Source organism: Plutella xylostella, chromosome 9 (assembly GCF_932276165.1).
Source record: "Plutella xylostella chromosome 9, ilPluXylo3.1, whole genome shotgun sequence".
NCBI lineage: Eukaryota > Metazoa > Arthropoda > Insecta > Lepidoptera > Plutellidae > Plutella > Plutella xylostella.
This window is the reverse complement of record NC_063989.1, coordinates 4,377,527-4,395,035: the sequence shown is the minus strand read 5'-3', so window position 1 is coordinate 4,395,035 and position 17,509 is coordinate 4,377,527. Positions and strand designations below refer to the sequence as shown.

The following is a 17,509-nucleotide window of genomic DNA, read 5'->3' as shown; positions in this document are numbered from 1 at the left end:
CACTGTGTTCCATCATCACTCTCGTAGCCCAATGGGACGGATTGACCGACACGACTGGAGAGAGCTAGGCGCAGGACCGACTGCTTTACATGCCCATCCGACAGCATGGATCGTTTCACTGTTTCGGACATCCGGTGATCAGCCTTCTATGTCCTAATCAAACTTGGAACCACAAATTAGAAACACAAATTGATGGTCCAACCCGGTACCTCTGAGTCATGAAGCGAAGCTTCTAAACAAGAAAGTAATTATTATAGACGGAAATACTGTCTAAAAATATATAAGTATAGGTAAATAAAACAATATGCTTAAATAAGTCATTGTATTTTAAGATTTTTAAGCAGTTAGGTCTTCGCACTCTTTAGTTGTTTACATTTGATGTACACTGTATAAGTAGGAATGGAAGGGGTAAAATATACTATACCTAAATAGTTTTATTTATACAGGGTGTTGCAAAAAGGGTATACTAAACCTCTCCATAGTAAAAAGTCACGTGACCGACATAGTTTCTATGAAAAATTAATATTTTTATTCGAATTTTGAAATCCTGATTTCATTTTCGGGCTTAGATATACCATGCTGCACATGTGGGTTTCGGCTTAGTTACCCTTTCTGCAACAACCTGTATAAAGCGATAGAGGCATACCTACATACATAAATTATAAGTATTTAAAAAGCATTGAAGATTATTTTTCCAGTTTTCCTTCCCATTCCTAAGTAGGTATCCCATTTACGGCAGGCATTTTTTCGCATTTATATCTTTACGAAACATTGGCAAAAATTGACGTCGACAGGTTAGTAATGGGCAGCATGGCTGAGTTGTGTTGCACTGAAAAATAATATATATTATTATATTACAATATACTTAATAATATAATGAATAACTGTATCTATATTTCTAAACGATTAGATAACACATTAGTTATAATGTCTGACTGTTGTTTCAATGGTCCCGTGATGTCCCCAACTGGAGTAGATATTTGTTTAGACACAGATTTTTATTGGGGCTTGGGTAACACCAATAATAATTATGTTTTGCTTTGCAAACTGCGTTCCACCAAATAAATCCAGAATTATCATCAATGTACACATGGTGGAAAAATAAATCGGGCATTGAAGATAAACTACATTTATTCTTCAAGTTAGCTTGTTTTACTATTCTTACTTTATTGTTAAAAGCAATAAAAATAAACATTGTCCTTTTTGAACCAAAAATAGATTGTAAAAAACCCTTTCGACATTGGAGTAGACAGTAAAAAACTTACAGAAAACTTATGTTTTCCACAAAGCGTATAATAGATAGGACATAGAGACCACCTACCGGCATACCGAAGTGTGAGCATTTCCCTGTACCAGAATTCCATGGCATCAGCGACTCATAGTCAGACTCATCGTCGTCACTGTAGCATGCTCCCATCAGGAGTGCCATAATCAGAAACACCTTCACTGTCATCTTATTAGCTGCAGTAAAAAATCGGCTAAGTACCGGTATTACACTAAAAATGATTTTATAATATTTGAAAATATAATACCTACTTTTGAATAAGCAAGTTGAAAACGTATATCTGAAATCTTAATAAGGAATTGTATTTTTATGCAGAGTATATAAACTATGGTAATTAAAAAATGCACAGTGTTCCATATTAAATTGCTAATTCACGATAAATTACTAATCAATGTATGTAATTCAGGTTAGTCACAGATAATTACAGTGAAACTTGGAAAAGTCCATATACATTTCTATGAAAAATTTGTTAGGTAGGTACTTATTCAAATGATAAGAGCAGTAGTAAAATTATAGGTAGAATAACCTAACAAAATAAATACATCAGTAAAATATTGATTTTGTGTTATTACATTTGGTTAATTTTACTTTTTAAGTTAATGATTTATGATCAAAAAACGATCGACGAAAACACCTACTTAAAATATCAAGACTAAGTTATAGATAGGTAATCTCAATGAAACAATATGCTCTAGTAATATTAATGTAGGTAACTATATTTCATTTCCTTTAATAAGAATTTATTTAAACACTTTATTGTACACTGAAACATAATATAAATACACAACAATTGAAAAAGACAGTAAAAGCATACAATGGCGAATGAAGTATTCAGATTCAAAATGCAATCATACACACATTACGTGTAGTTGATGTTGGAAACAATAACTGAAACTGAGGTTGACATTTGAATCTTCGGCAGCAATCCTCAGTGGTGTTGCACTGAAAAATAAAATTAAAAATAAATTTACTATGATTAGATTGTTGAAAACGTTATAGTTTTACTTCTATGGTTGAAAGAGTAAACCGATAGGTATCATTCTAAACAAATTTTGGTCTACAATGACGTTATTAAAATCACAAAATATGTAAATTAGAGATGCGAGTGTAGAGAAATGGTGTGAAGGAGTAAGAGAAGGGGAAGGTAGGTTATGGTTGTTGTGGGGATGGTAGATTTAGTATGGGGTGTTTAAACGAGAGGAGAGAGATAAGAGGGGAGGAGAGAGAAGTAAAAGAGACTTTACTACTTTAGAACAAAAGGTTTTACTAAAATACTGACGAAGCTGGAGCAGAGTCACATTAGTTGTCCTTTGCTAATGCGCCGGGCGCATATATGTAAGGTACGTACTGAGAGAAAAAAGTACAAAAATAGTGTTGAAGTTACTAAAATGGGTGTTATTCCCAGGACAACAAATTTACTGTTACTGTTACAATCGGACTTTTGTAAATTCAGTTTTGTATAAATAAGTAAATAATATGTGTAGACATTACACAATAGATATAGCGAATTTTATTAAACTTTGTCATTTTAAGTTTAACAAAATAGTGTCTTTTAGTAGTACCTCTGTAAATATTACTAAACTTTGTGTTACTTACAGACGTTGTTTTGTGATACTAGTGTTTGTGTTTTTTAACCGACTTCAAAAAAAGGAGGAGGTTCTCAATTCGTCGGGATCTTTTTTTTTTTTTTTTTATATTTTTTTTTATGTATGTTCACCGATTACTCCGCCGTTTATGGACCGATTTTGAAAATTCTTTTTTTGTTGTATTGGGTTGAGCTCCCAGGTGGTCCCATTTTTTTTTCAGAATTTTATCTCACCTCCAAGGGTGGGTAAAGGGGTAAAAACAGGGTATGAATTTCCATTTTGGGCACATATTAACCGATTCTAATGAAATTAAGAATGTAAATATAGTTCTTATAACAAAAAAATATGATGGTGACCTTGAGCTGATCTGATGATGGAAACGGAAGGCAGTCAGGGGAACTCCTCAACGGTATATAGCAACTACTTCGTGTTTAGGCTTGAATGATTCGTATTGATTAGTAGGACTTTTTGGTATCATTTGAACCTTACTTTTGATTGGAAAATATTGCAAATAAACTAAAAACTATAAAATAAAATAATAATTAAAAAAATTAAAAAACCGACTTCAAAAAACCACTAAAATGTAAGAAATAATTTAAGGTTTACACAAATTCTACTCGTATGTGACAGTACAAATATACCTAAGCAGGAACTGTTCTTTTTTGAAGTTGGTGCCATATTTCTTCAGATTACTTTGTCACCGCACCAACATCAAAAGAGAACAGTTCCTGCTTAGGTATATTTGTACTGTCACATACGAGTAGAATTTGTGTAAACCTTAAATTATTTCTTACATTTTAGTGGTTTTTTGAAGTCGGTTTTTTAATTTTTTTAATATTATTACTGAACATATTTTTCGTTTTGTAATGTGTAGACTAGGGAATACATTAGCATACTGAGATTCAGTAGGGTGTTTAGTAATTTCAGCTAACTATTTTATATATTCTACATTTGTGTTGTGATAATTATACATAAAATTTGTAATTTCTTATAATCCTTTAGTATTGTCTTGACTAGGAAATACATTGGTGAAGTTAAATATATTGTGGGTGTTTTGTAATTTCAAGTACTCGTTTTTGTGATCTCAATAGCCATAGCGCAGGCCACACCGGGAATGAAGCGTAAGGAAACTGAGTTCGATCAGCTTTGCTCTCGTAGCTACCGTCTCTATCTATACCACAAACAATATTAATATATATAATTATGCTCTATACGTACTTAGGATCTCACTAAGAACTGTGATCCAAAGTACGATATGATACTTGTAAAAGTCCAAATCTGAGCACTGTGTAGTGGTAGGAGTACGTACCAGAAAGTCATTATAACACAAGAAAACTTAATACCGCGATGTAGACTATTGCATAGTGACATCTGTTAGCGGGCATATGAACTAAACACTAACAAAGGCTACATTAATTTTTAGTGTTATGAAATACTCGGAATAATCATTGTGGTCACTTGTAAAAACAAAATATTCATTTGGGATTACAAACTTTGTTTGATTTCACAAATGTATGTTTTTCATCAGGGCTACATTAATTTTTAGTATTAAGAAATACTCGGAATTATGATTGTACGTTAGAAAATACACAGAGATGAAATTACAAAGCAACGACACTCAATTTCACAAATCGATACACTTGGTATTATGAGGGAACTGTAAATTTTATTTAATGTAGTAATACCATAATTTTAAAATGTTTTTTGTTGTTATTACATTTGGATGTTTTATAGTAATTAAACAAGCCTTTGTGAAAATAATTAATAGTGTATTGAAATCAATAGGCATTGTTAATGATATGATTTTTTAATTATACCCTCAAAAACAAAAGTCATGTTATAGATATTACAATATGGAAATAACAAAAGTTTTTAATAATTATGTTTCACTATTATTTTAAAGTAAAGTTCTGTTGGATTTATTTTAAAATAGTATTAACGGGCATTGCAAATCGATTTTTTTATTTCTACAATAAAATTTCTCTCAGTGATACGTATAAACTTATTATACGTCACTCGAGGAGGATCTATTCATGCACTTCAATGCACCAAGCGTAATGGATATGCAGCAAGAAGAACTTATGGGTTGATTACTCGTAACGAGTACAGTGGTGAGACAGTACCCTCGGCTGATACTCGACCAATGAACGGCTAGCAAGTGACCGAGTGCGCGACACTGACTCGCCACTGTACTCGTTAGGTGTAAGCGACCCATAACATACTCCGGTGCTCCCTGGGCACTAGCGATTGAAGCTTATTAGACTGACCAATTAATGCTGCTAATCAAAATTCCACCACCGACACGCTAAGAAGAAAGAGAGGATACCTACCGGCGCACCGAAGCCAGAGCATTTCGTAGTAGAATCTGTAGTCTCATTCTGTCCGCAGGACACTGCAATCAGGACTGCCACGACGCATATAATCAGGAAAACCTTTGCAGACATCTTGTTTCCTGCAAATTTATATTCTTGAAAAATAAAAAAGTTCACCGTAAGAGGACGTGGTTTGATTATTGTGCTCAAATTCTTTACTTATTTCTTAAGAATTCACTGGTACATGGCAGGATTCGAACGAATGAGAGCCGAGACCTTAACCGCTACGCCACCACGACGCCTAATAAAATATAATAATAAATAAAATATACATTAGGTAAGTACCTAAAGAAAGACTTACTTATTATATTTTTATGGAAATTGTCGCCTTAAAACACGTTAAAAGTGCGTTTGTAAAAAATACTAATTAACAAAATGGTTTTTTATGCTGCGTACTTATATACATCGTCGTAATATAAATTAGCATGTGTGTTCCATATTAAATAATTAAATCACCAGAAATTACTTTACATACATTGAGGTAAGACACAGATCATTATATTGATATTACGCACTTGTTTAATTAAACTAAATCTCATCCGGATGTTAAAAATTGTAAGAACACTGACTTTTCCCGCAAATTTGGCTTTGCAGTAAAAAGTTTTCCCGTGAGAAGTCCGGTATAACAGCCTATGTATTAATCAAAGGTGTCACCTTGCTATTGCTACATCTTATATTTCAGGAAAATTCCCGTGATTGAGTAACAAATATCCATCCATCCCATATACTTATTATTTCTTGGATAGGTTAGTACCTTCGTGTGTTGCTCCGAATCACATTAAACTGTTTTTCAGTGGTAATTCCGAGATGAAAAGTAGCCTATTTGTAAATCCAGAGTATTATAAGCTTCGTATCGTAGCATACACATTTTCACGAAAATCCGTTCAGTACGTGAAAATGTAAGAAAGACCACACTTACAAACTTTTGCGTTTATCATATCAACGGGATATTATTATACTTACGAGTACTAGAGTGAATAGGTACCTAATCTACGACATGAACATTTTTCACCCTAAATACCTACCTATCTTCGGCAAGCCAAGACCACTTGGTCTTCTGACTCTAAGCACTAGAGCTGATTAATCATCAGACCTACCTCAAGCTATTCTCAATGTTATATCTAAATAATATTCCTTTTTCTTCCGGCATATGGCATAATTATATCTGATTTACATGGTAACCGTGGTTGGATCATGGCAGGCCAACCTCTATAATAGGCCAATGTAATTTTTGTATTATCCTATATTTTTTTTCACACTGATTAGGTATATATATCACATCTAGACGGGTGATTTTATTAACCCGCAGTGAACCAGCGTAATGGGAAATGGTCCAAACTTTGGAGTGCCGTTTAGACTTAAAGGGGATATGCATGAATGTTCCATCCGAAAGAGCCAGATACAGTTTACTTTCACCCGCACAGCGAATATAATAGAAGACGTTATGATTTATTTGCACAATAGTAAGTTCCTTAGCCCTGTTTAACCAAAGTTGGCCCACCATGTAGATGTGGCATGAGATTTGCGCAAGTGGTAACTGTTCTGTATCATTAAAATATGATAAACATATTATTATTATGATTTAAATACACAATAGGCTTGTTACATCGGTATCAAACAAAAAAAAAACGCTGCCTTATTATAAATCTATTTACATTAGTACATATTTAATGCATTTTTGATGTATTTAGGTACCTCCCAAGTAACATTTAATTCGAGCTTAGGTTGTAAGAAATGCCTTTAGGTTTTATAAGGGTTGTGAAAAGGTTAATGCTTTGCTATCTGGTCATATTGAGTACTTGAGAATGATTAATAAGTCCTAAAACCAATTGTTTATTAATACAACCTTGGAGCTGCTAATAAGAGTTTAAATTAACGTTATTTTAACTTGTATTTCAAGAGCATATAGTCCTAGGATCTTATAGTTGTCGTAGACTCCTGATAAGGTTCTAGAAAAGCTAGCATTTATGCTAAAGTGAGAGCTTAAGGTTAAATTTTTAACCTCAATACAACCATAAAGTTATGGAATGTTGAAATCACTTATAAGTAATTTTTAAAACCTATCTTAAACCTTTAGGCTGATGAGAGTTGTCTAGGCAAACAAATTAGGACTACTTGGTGAAAACCAAAAGCATTGAGCACTGGCTATGAGCTAAACGCATGATTTAAGTCTTTCAAGAATATTTTAAAGCTTTAGAGGCATCCTCAAAATATGTTTAATGCTTTTTAGTAATTTCCTAACGGCCGCCATATTTTTTCACTGAAATAAAAAAAAAACTTGGCAAAAAGATACATTTTAATTAAGTAGGGGAAAATTCAGTAGCGTATGCTATACTATTCCAAATATATGTTTTTTTATATAGACAGTACTTTTATTTCTAATATAACTTTACACCAAATATATTTTTTTTTCTATTTTTTTAAATTAAAATATCTTCAAATTTATTATTTACAAAAGGCCCGTCACGTATACAGAACTATTATTCAAAAGTACCACGATAAAGTGCTAGTCGCACAAGGTTTTCATATTTCCTGACTTCAGCCTAACTACTTACTATATTTTGTATTAATACAACACTTACAAGTTAGCCATTTTGAATCTTGGAAAGTGTCAGGTAATGGCGCCATTTATTATAATTATTATAAAATCTTACACAGAAACATTTTAAAACCCGAGAGTCCTGGAAAGGCATTACAAATATCCATCAAATATGTTTCAAGTTATAGAAGAGTTACATCCAGGACTAATTTAGAACTTAAAAGCTGTCTTCCAAGGTTATGTTAACGTTAAATTAAGGTTGTGCAGGTTGTATTTAGGTTCTGTGTAAGTAGTTCAAAAGGTTCTGGGTTTGAGCTATAGGTTTTGCTGTAGCTCTCAGAAAGGTTCTAAAACGTGGGCCCTTTTTGCACTCAGGAGGTTAATATAAGGTTAATATAAGGTTATCGAGACTTCTAAGTCTCACGAGTTGATTTCCATACAAAGGTTCTAGAACCTTTTCAAAACCTTTCTAAAACCAAAAATGTTACTTGGGCTACTTAAAAACGTTTACAGTTGACAGTACAACATGTATTATTACATGAGTATTATAAATTTTATTGGTGTATCTCTTTTGATTTCTGTTGTATTTGTTGGAAAACAAAGCGTGGATGCATTTTCGACAGATAAATTTGTAAGTATTTCTCTATTGCTTTGGAAAAATCTCTAATTTAGTTCAGTTAATAATAAGAAAAATAAATACTTATCCATATTACAGGGTCCAGTAAAGCCTCATTTTACAGATGTAAAATATTGTAAAGGACCAAAGAGGCAAAACTGCGCTCATAATACTCTCGAATACTTTGGTGATTATGGAAACGTCACATATACCATCAATGTACTTTCTAAGGTACAAATTTACAAGGTTTGTTCTTTACTAGATCCGATACAGAAAACCGATACACTTGGCCAAGGGGCAAGGTACCTACATAATGTACTTACTTACCTAGTAATAGTAAATAGTGTATGTCATGTAGGTATAAGTCAATGCTTTAAGTACTTTAGAAGTAGTTTTAGATCTTCACAGATAGAGATTTTTCTGTTACTTGTAGCTTTTCTAGAATCTGAATGTATTCTTTTGCAATTAAAGAAATTCAATGTTGATGTTGGTACCTCTACCTGTATTGAAATAGTCATAATGATTAAACTTGCCTTGACAAAACAGGGCCAGGGTGCTTATTTCATTAGATTTGTCTCTCAAACGGAACTAGCGATACTAAATAATAGGTAAACAATGAAATATTATTAAAAAAACAGTAAGTATAGGTAACAGCCATTTTATAATTTTCTGTTACAGATAAAACTATCAATTTGGGATATAACAAATGACACAGCCGCGGGGAATGCTGTGCTAGTGCGACATATCGATAATCCTTGTACCAGTCTATTTTTCGGACCATTCTTAAAAAGCTATTTAAAGCTAACTGATAAATGCATTCTTCCAAAGGTACAACTACATTGTCATTTTTCTAAGCGTACTTATCGATGGTCAAACATATAAGTTTCTCACAGTTGTGGTGAAAGGATTAGCCACCCAGAGTCACTAATAATACGGTTTTTGCAATTCAAGAAAACGAAAAAAGAGTTTCTGCTGTCATCTGCATAATTATGTCAAAAGTTTCATGATAGTTTCCGCTAGAGGCATCACTTTGTGTGCGAGAAAACGTAAACTTTTATAGTTCTTATAGAAACTGTCAAACCTGTAGGTTATAGGTATACAGTAGGCAGGACTCAGGCGGGTCATTCTCTGCAACATTTCTTTTTTAACCTACTTCAAATAAAATAACTTATACCTACTTGTTTAATTGATTATCGATATGATTGATATTTTCAGGGTGAAATGAAATTAAACGTCGATACTGGGAGTGCAATGGCAGACTTTTTTGGTGGGAATTTCTTCCTCGGTAAATTTAAAGTTCAGTGCATTATGACTGGGAAACACTGCAATATTGCTTGCACCGTGTCGGAATGTGTTTTAGAACCGAACCATAGTAAAAATTGAAACTTTTGATGTAATTCCCTATTTAGTTTATAGTTATAATATTTCTATACTAACTATAGATAGGTTATAACAAATAATATACTTATGTGCTTACTTATGTACTTTTCTAGCTTGTCGAAACATAACTTCATATACCGCCAGCAGTGATATTATTACTTTCACCGAATTTATTAGTACATACACAAAAAAATAAAAATTTAAATTTAAAACTACAAATTAAATTATGATAGATAAAACTGATTTGTTTATTTTATGCCTGTTCATCATCAGCCTTCTATAGCCCACTATTGGGTATATAGGCGTTTTTATACGCCAATCTTTTCGGCCCTGTGCCGCTCTGGTCCACGGCTTCCCCGCAACGCTGCAGATGTCATCGGTCCATCTATATAGTATGACCGCCTTTGTCCAACTCCGTCCTCCCGACGAGCCAAGTATCCTCTGCCCACTCCTATTTCAGTTCGGCGACCCGCATACCAACGGATGTCGAACACTTTAGTCTGACACTTTATGGCTGTTGCAATAAGGAATTCCCTTGATATCACCTTAACTGATTTCAGCCAAGTCGGCTCCTCCATTTCTGTCACTCGCCATCTCCTATTGCTCATGTAGTTTAACATATTGTTTGCGCATGTCTGTAACCAGCATTTATAAAATACAGTCCACTCAGTGAAGAACAAACCGGAGATAGGAAGCTTGCTGAACACATATCAAAATATTTAATGATAAATCGGGAGTAATATGTACCTACTGAAGGGCTAGTACGGGGTGCATTTAAGACGTGACAAGAGTTTTGCATCGCACTCACTCACATCGCGCAGCCTCAAGAGCGAGCACGACGGAGAACGTCCGTCTCAATAGCGCCCCGTGCTACAGGTCCTGTTCACGCTATAAGATAAGATAAATTTATTGAAATTTCCCAAAACTCATACAACTTAACAAATGACGCTCCGCTCAGGAAATAATATATTGCGAAAATTATTTTGACTAACGAATTGACGTAGTAGTAAGTGTCAACTTCGTAATAGAAGTTGAAATTGACACTAGTTACTTAAAATAATATAACAATGAGTTTGCGATAATCTTAATCCCGATATCAGAATATATATAACACTATGTTAAAATAGGGTAAGATATGATTCATATATTTTTTTAAACTTGTTTAGATAATCATCGTTTATTTTGAGTTTTTATTTTAAAATAGGGTAAGATATAATTCATAGAAAAAAAACTTGTTTACTTGATCATCGTTTATTTGGAGTTTTTTTTTGTAAATAACTATAAATACCACCGGTGTAATTATTAGGCAATTTGAAGTACCTATATGTCTAATGTAGCCAAGTTACTAATGACTAGTTTTTTTTATTATAAACGTCTAGTTTACAGTCCAACATGCATCATGGCCGGAGGCCGGAACTTTGTCATTACGGCGATATTATGTCATATATTTTATATTACGTTATTTAAAAAACCAAGTGTAGATGCATATTCGCCAGATAAATTCGTAAGTAAAATTTACGTTGCATTTAAACATTAATTAATGGGGAGGAAAACCAAGTGAAAATTTGGCAGCACTATCGACTGCGCATTTCAGGTTCTGACCAATTACATTATTGGGGAGAAAAACTGGCGACTGGACCAACCAATTACCTCTGGGGAATCAGGCACAGTCGCTTAAGGCACCATCTGTAATTAGCTTTTAGTTTTTCTCCCCATTGTTTAGGTGTTCAAATTACATTACATTCAATTTCAGGGTCCAGTAAAGCCTCGTTTTACACTGACAGAGTATTGTAAAGGACCAAAAACATCAAACTGTTCTCGAAGCAAGATCGAATACTTTGGTGATTATGGAAACGTCACTTATACAACGAATATGCTCTCTAATGTACAAATTCACATGGTTGGTTCTTTGTACAGAATTTTGCCCTATTGTACACTATGGTGATTTGTTCCGTGTTAGAAGCGGAATGCATTAAGAATGTTACTAAAACTAAACATTTGTTCGACTACTTTTGGAAATTGACGAAATAAGAATGGCTTCTCTGTTTGCATAATATCATGATAATTATGATTAATCATGTAAAACTCAGTCACTTTTTTTATTCCTAGTGAAATGGAAACAAGCATAATTCAGTTCTTAAATAAGTATACACTTACCCCCTTATTCATAGAAAAGTTACAATACGTTTTAACTAATAAACTGTTTTGTCCCTCTCTGTCAAAGAACAAATTGTTCTTTGTTGGAGAGGGACAAAACAGTTTATTAGTTAAAACGTTTTGTAACTTCTCTATGAATAAGGGGGTTACACTATAACTAATTAACTATCAATTTTTATAAATAGTTCTATTTAAAAAAGTTGTGTATTATTATTATTATTACAGATCAAAGTATCAATTTGGGATATAACAAATGGCACATTAGCAAGAAATGCTGATATAGTAAGGCGCGTCGAAAATCCTTGCCAGAGTTTATTTTTTAGTCAATTTTTGAAAACATATGATATGATTACAGAGAATTGTGTTATAAAGAAGGTAATTCAAATATTTGTTGGTAAATTGTAGCCGATTCTGAGGGCACTTGGATTGTTACGGAGGCATTTATAAATTTAAATTTAGAACACACAATTTAAGATTTTAAAGTGGAATTACCTGCACAAAAAAACTTTAGAATCGCTTTCGGTACGTTTTTTTAAATGTCCCTAATTATAGAATTTATATTTCCAGGGTCTCTACGTGGTAAACGTCGACACTTCCAAAATTATGGCAGACTTTTTGGGCGGAAACTTTTTCTACGGGAAATTTAGAGTTCAAACTATCATAACATCAAAACGCTGTAATATTGCATGCACCGTGTCCGAATGTGTTTTAGACCCGGTACGTAGTAAAATTAAACCAAATTAACAAATTAAGTATACATAAGTAGATATATTTACACAGGAAAGATAAATAAATCCTGAAATAAATTGTTGTTAATGATGTTGCTCAGGTGTTATTTGACAACATATTGTTCTTTCAAATCTGGGATCTGGGAAATAGGGCTCGGACAGGCCTGGCTTGGGATCGGGTGGCCGTGTGTGAGATGTCCACACTCTGTTTCGTTATATTATACTAATAATGTATAATACAACGAAACAGAGTCTTATTTGGCATGAGATAGGTATTCAAAACCGGATAATAAGTCTCGTTCACAAACTATTAAGTCTGGTCAGTCATACCGTCGTCTTAGTCAATATGAAAACGATTGACATTTACCTAAAATTAGAATCATAGGTTCACCAAATATCTTATTACACTCTGGAATTCATAGCATGGATGGTCAGTTATTCCAGTAGGTACTTATCAAAATTTCCTCATTTCATGAATACCAAAATCGAATATTTACTCTCACGAATATTTTAAAGATAAACAAAAACCATCCGCACTTCCTACGGGCACCAAAGTTAATTAAACCACATTGGCCCGCGCTGTCTATGTCTAGAGGCACTCTTGACTCGGCCATACGGAAACGAAATTCTTATTTATTTTGAAACCCTACCGAGGGGTTGAGAGTTCACCAAACTGCAATCAACTGGCCCCTCTACACATGTGATTTACACTCTCGCCCGGTTAAGTTAAACTCTATTATATTCCTTGGCGCTAGAGGTGTTTTTCGGTTGTTATGGTGTAGTAGGGGGACCACGAGTGTGGGTGCATGGCGTCGAGATTGCGACAGTTCGCTGCGAACGCATCCGCGTCTGTGCGGGACGGAGAGCGCAGTCGCAGTACGCGGAAGCAACGTCACACTAGAGGGGATCTCATTTGACCCCGCACTGTCGTTTAGCTGTCGTTTTCCTGACGTTTGGAGGCGGTGATGTCTGAAGTGAGAAAGGTAATTTTAAGTTATGATACTTATGATCAGGAGGGTGGTCCTTGTACCTGCATAAGTGTAAATAGAATATTTTATTAAAAAATTAAGTATAATATATTAAAGTACATTTTTAACCGTTTTTCAAAAGCTAAATGTAGTTTCAGACTACCTACCAGTCTGTTAATAGCTTCGTTCGTCATCATCACAATATCAGTTGATTAGTTGGTACTCTAATATTATTCCCTGCGTAATAGCTAGTTCTTATTAGTTTAAAAGAAATAACTTTAAAAAAAATATTTAATGAAACAGTAACGAAAAACATTTTAGCCGTTCTCAATCTACACCCCTACCCGAGCGACACGGAAGCGACGCTTCGTTCATAGTACAGGGGCGGCAATCGCTCCTACTTCACATCGTATCTCACTTTGTTTATGTACAGTAAGACAACAGGATGGTACCGGCGTGCTGCCGACCACATGGGCCCGCGTGAATGACTCCGAGATCGAAATACTATCGGCTATCGAATAGAATACTATATCGGTTTATTCGATCGGACGCTAGGTGAGACGTTGGCTAGTGAGTGTTGTGGACATCGTGTGTTGTGGAGTGTTATTTAGTTTGGGATTCCGAATGCCGGTTTTGTGATGAACTTGTAAGTACGACAGTGTTCTGTGTTTTGTTGTTTATGTTGTATCGAATATCTGTTAGTATTAGCCATAGTCAGGTATTATTAATTTTAAGGGTCAGTCTTAATAATGGAAGTAAACTTTCCATTTATAAATACACTGACCCTTTTGCTTTCGCAAGTATTGTGGTTCTGGACCCAATGTGTTAACAGCTCGACGCTAATGTTGCGGAAAAGTTTCAGAACATTTTCACTAATTGATTCACATTCTAGGGGTGACCGTTGCTAGTTTCCCGAAACTGTAACGTGTAAACGTTTTAAACTTTTTGAATTCAATCAGATTTAAACCTACAGTTCCACAGTGATCGTAAATAAAGAAATTATATTATCACATACCGGAAAAGTACAATTCGATTTGCTATAACTTACCCCGATTTCGATTTACGATCTAAAATCTCGTGATGCTGTCAAACCCTTCATCCCTATTCAACCTTATTGCTCTCAATGAGTTTGCTGAATAGCCCTCGGCTTTGGACGGATATTAGGTACTTAATTAACTCAGCTGACCGCCTCCACAGCACCATGTCACTCCATCGTAATCCTTAATTGGAAACGCATACCTAGAGGTATATCCTATTACTATGCATGTGAAACAAGGCAGCTGTTCGGACCAGGATTATCCGTGGTATCTTTGCTGTACACAGAAGGATATCAGTTCATTCTTTCTTCGTGCTAGATACCAACAGTATGATTCTTAGTATAATTGACCTATACTTATTTATTTCTTATAGTAGAAGTCTGTCTTCTTCTTCTTCTTCTACCGCTACTCCTCAGAGGAGTGTGGGGCTGACACCAGTTACTTCAATACTTCTGTGCCGATGTAGAATGATAAATCAACAAACATACCATGTTTGTGCTTCATTTTTTATAAACAATATTCTCAACAATATAATCGATACCGGTAGTAACTTATTGAATAACAGTCTGATATCGCCTCGTAGGTAAGTATCGTATTCTTGTTCATACCGCTAATACTTATGCCAATCAAGTATTTGTAAGGAATCGCGTAACCCAATTTACACAGGTAACGTACCTCTACATGTATGTATTTTTTAACCTTCGCGAACAATCTTGTGCCTTGCAATCTGGGTCGGATATACCTAGAAACTCGGCGAGATCCCAGCGTGGGTGTACGAAAACATAAATAATTCAACCCAATCAGTTCAGTTACAAAGTTTTCGACTTTCAGATTTATCTCCCGATTTATTTTCTCTTACGAAGGGTCACTCACTACTTTTACCTCACACACTACGATTGTACTATTTGTTGATTCGAAATTGGACTTTTTGTTTGATTGGTGAGTTGATTAAGAATGTTGACACAGGTCATAAAACAACTCATGTTCGTGTAGTCTGCTCTGGACGTACGTCCAAGGTATGTAGGACTCTCAGTTTAGCTTCGTATCGAGAAATTTCAACAGATTTGTGGCAATCAGTGAATGATGAACCTCCTCCAAGTTATGGCGCGCCGGTATTCGCATCCCCTGCTTGCACCGAATTCCAATTCCTGACTATTCCATAACCATTTATATTCTAGCGTTTAAAGGTCCAGGCTAAGAAAGATTGGACCTTAAGAGGTTAAATTTTCCATTGACCCAGGTGCAGAAACTTTAACCCCTGCAAATTATTACTAAAATACTCCATTGTTTTACTTTGAAAACTAACGATTACTGCTTGTGTAAAAAAAGTGTGTAAGAAAGACCGACTAAATTAGGTCAAAGGAAAAAAAAACGGACATTTAACTTTGAGACTTTGTAGATCTGAGGATTTTGCGTTAAATCCTTAGATTTGGCTCACTTAATAGTAAAAACATACGATTCGCGTTTTTTTATGAGTCGAATCACTTTAAAACTTTACTTTTACTCTCTTGTATAAAAAAAACAGTTTTTTTTATAATAAAAGTCAGCCTTACTCAAAATGAATGTAGAACTAAATATACCTAACCACAGACAGATATTCTTTGAACGTAACGTTTAGTTACTAGCAGAATGGCCACTAAATCACGGTCGGGCCAAGAAATATATTCTTGCAGCATTTGCTCCATAAATTATATTGGTTTATGACTACACTGTGGAGACGCACCGACTCTAATGTCCCAAGTTCAAGATGAAAGATACCTTTGGTGGCTACTGAATTCTCCTGGGACAATAGGTATACTTAATAGATATTTTTCTAGGAGATCCTGAATTCAGACACTATATTAGGTATACTTATCGTGGCTCTCACCTGTGGAGACAGCCCCCATGTTTAGCTGATCTTCATACTAATGTAGATATGTTCAACTCGGAAATTGACCCAATTTTCGTGGCGAGTCATTTACATCTTAGCGATTAGTTTTTATGATTGATTTGTACGAATATAGAAAAAGATATGTTCAGAACCTCGCCTAGTAGGATCTAAGCTTATTGCTTGAAAGTTCCTGAAGTTTCGTATCAAAGAGTGCTAGCAGGCTTTTAAACTTACATGTATCTAATCTATTGATTTATTATGTAAATAATATTTCAGCTTTTATGCGAATTAAATAAACATCTAGCAAAAAAAAGAATAAGGTCAGCTTGTACCTACTTGTTTCTTCAGCGAACCATATGCCACAGTAACCTACTGTTAGAGCCACATTCTAGATGTATGAATCATGGTGCGAAAATACTCTTTATAGGTTATAGGTAGCATACTTTACTCCAACATTGCTGAAAAATCAATGAAGCAACGAATTCAATGTAACAAAATACATCTTTAGGTAGCGTAGCTTTAAGGCAGAGGAACAGTGAGATTACAATTTAGCCCACAATATGAAATCCCCGAAGGACTAGACAGAGGACGGTGACTCGAAACTAGTGATGGGCCGAATGTGGATTGAACCGAAGTTCGGCTTCGGCCGAACATTCGGTTAAAATTAAAAGTTCGGCCGAAGTTCGGCCGAACATTCGGTTCAATTTGTTGCTTTTGTAATTCTATTATACAGGGTGGAATTTCCGCAGTAAAGCTCCCGAAGGCAAGGAAATGCAGCCGATAAATACTGAACAGGTTCATAAATTGTCAATGAAACCCCAAAAATACGAATACAGTTGTTCTATAAATTTAAGTTTGTTAATGACGTATTTAACTTTACTATGAAACAGTAGTTTTTTTCGCGATTTCAGAGCCATTCAAAAAGCATAAAGGCCAATTTCCACAGATCAGTGTTGCTTCAGGGCCCGCAC

At 34.6% G+C, this 17,509-nt stretch overlaps 1 protein-coding gene and 2 long non-coding RNA genes across 3 annotated transcripts in view; 2 read left to right on the top strand and 1 right to left on the bottom strand.

Moving 5' to 3' along the window:
• Positions 1-17,509, top strand: part of LOC105382268 (ras-related protein Rab-27A) — a 44,211-nt gene that overhangs the window by 10,558 nt on the left and 16,144 nt on the right. The window lies entirely within an intron of this gene.
• On the bottom strand, positions 575-5,593 carry LOC105392510. Its single transcript, XR_007266600.1, has 4 exons — positions 5,545-5,593; positions 5,202-5,323; positions 1,322-2,227; positions 575-829 (listed from the first exon to the last, which is right to left on the bottom strand). It is a non-coding gene; the product is annotated as an uncharacterized LOC105392510 (long non-coding RNA).
• LOC125488924 lies at positions 11,110-13,661 on the top strand. Its single transcript, XR_007266601.1, has 3 exons — positions 11,110-11,678; positions 12,161-12,310; positions 12,503-13,661. It is a non-coding gene; the product is annotated as an uncharacterized LOC125488924 (long non-coding RNA).